Source organism: Hyaena hyaena, unplaced genomic scaffold (genome assembly GCF_003009895.1).
Source record: "Hyaena hyaena isolate Hyena2069 unplaced genomic scaffold, ASM300989v1 scaffold_492, whole genome shotgun sequence".
Classification (NCBI taxonomy): domain Eukaryota; kingdom Metazoa; phylum Chordata; class Mammalia; order Carnivora; family Hyaenidae; genus Hyaena; species Hyaena hyaena.
The window spans coordinates 586,960-593,599 of NW_024081124.1; the positions used below are offsets into that span (position 1 = coordinate 586,960).

General features: G+C 56.2%; 1 long non-coding RNA gene across 1 annotated transcript; it reads left to right on the forward strand.

The window, feature by feature from the left end:
• The first annotated feature begins 266 nt into the window (after nt 1-266).
• Nucleotides 267-5,657, forward strand: LOC120246852. Its single transcript, XR_005532168.1, has 3 exons — nt 267-544; nt 4,028-4,176; nt 4,640-5,657. It is a non-coding gene; the product is annotated as an uncharacterized LOC120246852 (long non-coding RNA).
• Nucleotides 5,658-6,640: the final 983 nt, after the last annotated feature.

The window sequence follows — 6,640 nt, forward strand, 5'->3', positions numbered from 1 at the left end:
GGAAACACCGGAAGTAAATCCACCGAGGGACGTGTCTCCACGGCAGAGGGCCTTAAGCCTCCGCGTTGCAGCGGGATTGCCCGCAAAGCGTGTTGAAACACAGATCGGGCCTCGGGCTCGGCCTCTGCCGGCGGGGGTGGGGCCGGGGCTCCCGGGTGAGGCGGATCCGTGGACCACACTCTGCGGCCCGCGGTCTCCACCCACCGCGCCCCGGAACCCGGAAGTCCCGCCCCCCGCCACGTGACTCCTCCCCGCGGCGCAGGAGGCCGCGCGCAGGACGGCGACGCCGCCATGAGGGGCTTGGTCTGAGGGGCCTCGTCGAGGAAGAGGCGGCCTAGGGGCCGCGCTGAGGGCGGGGAGCGGCCGTGCCCGGGGCAGAGGCGGCGGCTGCGCGGCGCTCACGGCCACGGAGGGTCCTGCGGCGGCCCCGCTGAGCCCCGGGCCTGGCCACAGAGGCCACAGGCCGGCTGCGCGACCCCCTCGCACGGGGACGCCCACGCCAGAGGCGCCGTGTCCGCGACGCCCCGGGGCGCGGCCTCCAAAGGTAATTCGGTCGCTACTGGCCCGACGGCGTGGACGGGCAGGCCCGGGGCCGCGCCGCCCCGACCCTCACTTTGCAGGGGACGCGGTGCCTGCGACGCGAGGCGAAGCCACGTTTGCCCGTGTGCGCGTGTTCTGGTGCCACGCTGAGGAAGACGCGTGTTTCGACCCCCAGGCGGACGTGCAGCGGCCAGAGGAGGCCGGGCGCACGCGTGCGCCGGGATCTGTTCGTTCCGCTCTCAGGCTCCCGAAGCCGGAAGTCGCGCGGGCGGACCCGGTGAGGCCTGTCGGGCCGCCCTCCCTTCAGCGGCCGCGGGACTCCGGTTGGGGAGACGGTTAGTCAGGGAGGCGGAAGAAGTAACACCCCCAGCCCCCAAGGCAGTGAGGTCAGCATTCAGTCACTGGGGTGGTTCGTGTGTTTTCTCCAAAGGCCACGGTATTCAAGGGTCTGTTGTGAATACCGGCTGCGTAGGCGCCTGGCCGACAATTTCGTCTCCTGGAATGTGGAGGAAGAGCTGGGGGACCCCACGGCCTCTTCAGCCACCCCGACCTCCCTCCCCGCCCGGCCCAAGTCCCCAGCGCCCCGTGGGTGGCCGCGCGCTGCACCAACCCCGGGGTGCATCTAGGACCTTCCCCTCACCGCCCCTTGCTTGTTTGCCTCCTGTCCAGATCTGTTATGTATGTTCTTTAAAATAGGGGCGCCTGGGTGGCTGGGTCCCTTGAGCATCCAACTTCAGCTGAGGTCATGACCTCACAGTTTTTGGGTTCGAGCCCCACGTCGGGCTCTGTGCTGACAGCTCAGAGCCTGGAGCTGCTTCAGATTCTGTGTCTCCCTCTTTCTCTGCCCTTCTCCCGCTCACACTCTTTCTCTCTCTCAAAAATAAATAAACATTAAAAAATATATGTATATATATATATAAGCTGTTTTACTGGAGAACAACACACACATCACAGAGCATTTGTTAACGATATTGCACAGTGAGCACATCAGATCGCGAGATAGAACATCGTGAGCCCCTAGAAACCCTAGCTCTTCCCACTGGGAATCTTTCTCTCACTTTTTCTCTCTCACTTGCTCTCTCGCTCCCACACACCCCGAGTTAGTTTTGCCTGATTTTGAATGTTGTGTAAATGGACTCGCAGAGTAGCGTTTTTGTGTCTGGCTCTCTGTTCAGCGTTATTTCTGAGACTCATCTGTGTTACTGCAAATCTTGGTTGTGTGTCTTTTTCACTATTGTTTAATATTTCATGCTATGAATATGCTACAATTTGTTTACTCAACAGGATAAATTGAATAATGAAATAGAATGACTTCTGTGTTATTACTGGACTTTGGAGTTGCCTCTCATTTTCTCCACACCATGGTATCACTGCTGTGGGGATTCTTGTATGCACCGATGCAGGTGTAGGTGGGCAATTCTCTTGCTCATGTGTTGACAAGAACTGCTGGTTAAGGGTTTGCGTCTTCTCAACTTTGGGAAGTTTATCAAACTTTTTCCTAATGTGGATGCACAAACTCACCTTCCCATGAGCCCACAAGCAGTGCAGGAACATCGAGCTCCTCCACAACTTTGTTGTGACCGTAAGTCTCTTTTATCTTGGACTTCGAAGCAACAGTGGTTTTAATGTGTTTCCATGATTCCCAATGACTTGGAGTGATTTTCGGTTTATTGGTTATTTAAACATTATCATTTTAAAGCACCTATTCAGATAGTTGTCCTGGTTTTTCAGTCTCTTTCTCTTTCCAATTTGCAGGAATTCTCAGCATATTCTGTAGTGTCTCGCGTCAGTGTAGGTGTCAAAAATGTCTCTTCCACCCTGCTCCATCTGCTTCCCTCCCGATGCTGTCATTTCTTACTAGGTTAGCGATTTTGTGTCCTGTTTGAAAAATCTCTGCTGACTACGGGGTTGTGAAGATAGTTCCCATTACTGCATCCTAGAAGCCTTACAGGTTTCGCTTCTCTCTGTCCACCTATAACCCAGGTAGAACGCGTGTTTGTGTGTGGCGTGAGGTAGGGGTTAGCACTCGCCTTCCTCACGTGGCATCCAGCAGCTGGCGTGCCTGCCACGGGTCCACGAGAGCCGTCTTTCCCCTGCCGTGGCACAGACACGTCTTTGTCATGAGTCACGCAGGTGGGCCGTATCGTGGGTTTTCTGTATCCCTCGTACCAGTACCATCCTGTCTTAATTCCCACACTTTTATTTTTAAAGTCTTGATATCCGAGAGTGTAACGATCATGTACATTCTTAGCCCTTTTAATTCTGTGTGGATTTCAGAGCTGGCTTATCAATCTCCCCACACTCCCCAGCACCCTCGGGGAGTTTTACTGGTGTTACGTCGAATTTGGGGGAAAACTGATGTCTTTATAATGTTGAGTCTTCTGGCCCATAAACTCAGTGTGTCCCCTCATTTATTTAGGCCTTGTTTAATTTGTGTCAGTAATGTTTTATAGTTTATAGCTTACAGTTTTTACGGCAGAGCTCTCTAAAATTTTCAGTTGGATTTTTACATAAGCGTTTGGTTTTTTTATGCCATTAAAAGCAGTAGACTTAGACATTTCCCCCCCATTTGTGGCTTGCACGGAGAAACATAATTGGTTTCTGTACGTGGATCTCATGTCTAGTGACCTTGCTAAATTCGTGAATTTACTCTAATAATTTATCTGTAGGTCCTTTCAGATTTTCTAAGTATGTGATTGTGTCATTGGTGAAAAATGATAAGTCAATATTTTTTTCTAATTTCATGCATTTAGAAATATTTTCCTTCTTTATTGCCCTAACTAGGACCTCTCTGCTGAAAAGAAGTTTTGATAGTCAACTGTCCCCAAACTCCAGGGAAAAGCATCTAATATTTTGTTATTAGGTGTAGTGTTTGCTGTAGATTTACCAGTTTGAGGAGTGTTATTTAAAAAAATTTTTAATCTTTACTTTAAAAAAATTTTTTTATGTCTTTTATTTTTTATTTTGAGAGACTGAGACAGCGAGTGGGGGAGGGTTAGAGAGAGAAGGAGACACAGATCTGAAGCAGCTCTAGGCTCTGAGCTCTCAGCACAGAGCCCAACACGGGGCTCGAACCCATGAACCGTGAGATCATGACCTGAGCTGAAGCCGGACACTTAACCGACTGAGCCACCCAGTGTCCTTTGATTCTTCTTTAAAGTCAAAATGGATATTGAATTTTGTGTGCGTCTTTCCATTTATGGGGATGGTTATACCACTTTTCTCCTGTAGTCCATTCAGGTAGCAATTTGGACCTGGGGTCCCATTGCTAAGAGCCTGGTCTGTTTCTAGCTCGTCACTGGTCCTTCAACGTGGCCGAACTATAGCCCTGGCATACTTGTGGTGCTGGTGCCGCCTGAATTCTGATGTTTGTCCCCCTACGAGGCCATGGAAGTTCTCCACCTATCAGGTGCTGTTAGACGATGCTTCGATGTGATTTCTTTTGCCTTTACCCTCAGACACGTGTTTTAAAAATATGTTTCTTAAGAGAAGTTTTAGGTTCACAGTGAAGTTAGGAGGAGGGTGCAGAGATTTCCCGCAAGCCCCCCAGCCCCACACGCACAGAGCCTCGGCCGCCAGAGCTTGGCGCTTGTCAGAGATGACGGACCCACACCAACCCGTCATGATCACGCGAAGGTGATAACAGTGTGTGTGAGGGTTCACTCGGGTGTGCACAGCCCGGGGGTTTGGGCAAACATGTGATGACTTGTGTCGTATGGAGTATTTCCATTGCCCGAAAATCCTCTGTGCTCCCCTGTTTCACACCTCCCCTCCCCCCTTCCCTGTTCCCTCTCTCCCCTCCCGTCCCCATAGCCGTGTTCATGTCCTTGGGGCAGAGCCCCAAGTGTGAGGTCTGCTGGTTCAGGGCCTGACCCTCCGGAAACACTCTCCCGTGGGCCCCACGTAGGATTCCTGCACCTTCTGGCAAAGGGGGCTTGGCCGGCGGGGCCAGTGGAACACGGGGTTCAATGACCACTCGGTGCAGACTGTCCCCCTTCCTTTCTCACAAGCTCCCCAAATCCAGCTGGGACATGAAACACTGAATTAGTTCATTCATAGAATAATCTGTTGTCCAATTCGGTTTTGCTGTTTCCAACAGGGCAATTTTCCTGAACCGCGGCAGCTTATCTAGTTTTTCGATGGCTGCCCCGGACACCAACACCGACGTGTGTTCATGAATAATGGAAGAGGAAACTCCGCACGCTGAGCAGCAATCGGCCCCTCGTCAGATTCTCACGCCCTTCCCAGGCTCCGGAGAGGTCATCTGCATTTGGACTGTGGCCTCGGGGAAAGGTGACACAGTAGCGCGGTCAGGGACAGGATGGGACCGCCCGGCAGGTGGCTCCTCTCCTGACCTGGCGGGAGAGCCCGGAGGAGCACGGGGCTGGCTCGGTGTGACTTCCACGCGGCTCCACGGAGGTCTCCCAGCCTCGGGGTTCGAAAGGTCGCTGTCTGCGGGGTGGGGCGCCTCGCGTAACAGGCCTGGAGGCGTGTTCTCACCGACGCCACGGGGACACCTTGTGACTCTGCCTCTTGGGGATGGGACAAGGCAGGAGAAGCAGCCCGCTGCCAGTGGAGCGAGAGCTTCCAGCCCCGCCGGCCTGACGTGGACGCGGGAGAACACGGTGGTGGTGACGGTGCTGTGACGGAGCTCAGGGAATGGCCGCGGAGGAGACTGAGTCGGTGAGGAGGACGGGATTCTGGCCCCAGCCCGGAGCCCTAGGGACCTCCTGAGGCCACGCGGGTGGCGGGGCCAGCTGGCCACCGGCCTGGGGGTACGGGCGCTGCCCCACTGAAGACCCCGGGATCAGAGGTACCGGCTGCAGGGCTCCCGGTCAGGGCAGGACCCGCATCCGTGAGCTGCTGACCTGGACCCATGCGGGGCCAGAGCCTGTCGGGCAGACGGGGACACCCACCTCTGCTGGGGTCCTGCGGTCAGACACTGGGGGCCGTGTTTGGACGCCCTGGTACATGTGGGGGGTTCGGGAGTCCCACCTGGACCCGGGGAAGTGCCATCGCTGGTCTGGGGGCCACATGGGCTTGGTTTGGCCGTATTGAGTGAGTGCCTTCTGTGAGCCAGAGGTGGGGAAAGACACGGGCCGTGTAATTACAAAAGAAGCAAATGCCACAGAACTGGCACTTGGGGAACAGGGGTAAGAGAGGCTTCCACGTGTGTGTGCCCGCGCCTGCATGAGTGTGAGTGTGCACACACTAGTGTGCGTGTGTGCCTGCATGAGTGCGCATGTGTGCACCTGCATGAGTGTGCACGTGTGTGCCTTCACCTGCACAAGTGAGTGTGCATGCAAGAGTGTGCACGTGGGCACCTACACAAGTGTGCATGTGTGTCTGCATGAGTGCACTGTGCCCGCACCTGCACAAATGTGAGTGTGCATGCATGAGCGTGCATGTGTGCGCCTACACGAGTGTGCCTGTGTGTCTGTATGAGTGTGTGCATCTGCATGAGTGTGCATGCTCGTGCACATGTGTGGAGAGAATCCGGGCATTGCAGGCACACGTGGTTCTCACCGATGCTCCAGGGACCAGCGCCCAGAGCGCCCCGTGCAGGCTGGAGCTGGGGAGGTCGGGCCCCACCTGGGACCCTCAGAGCCGCCGTCCCGTTCGTGCCTCGTGTCCCCTGCCCTCAGTCGGCCTCTAAGTCACGGTGAGGAGGTGACAGACCTCAGGGGGAAGGCGGCCCAAGCGTAGGGGCGGTGAGTGGTTGAGAGCTGGAGACGACAGGCTCCGGGCGGCGGTGCGTCCGCCCGGCCTCGCTCAGTGCCGCGGCCCCGGCTTGACGACCCCCTGGCGGTCTGGGGGCTCCGGGCTGGCGGTGGGAGGACTCACCCTGCCAGACCGAGGGCCTCCAGCGGCGGCTCTGCTGGGCCGGGCACCCTGGCCCTGTTCCCAGGTGAGCCCCGAGCCGCCTGCATCCAAGCCGTGGCGCCTCGTCTCCCACAGGGTCCCACCTTGGGCATCTGGTCTCCTGACGGGCAGGCCCCCTGAGCCGGGGGAGTGTCAGCAGCACAGGACCGCCGCACACGGGGAGCCCCGGTCACCTCCGCTGGCTCCAGGAACACCGAGAACTCCGTGAACGCTGTCC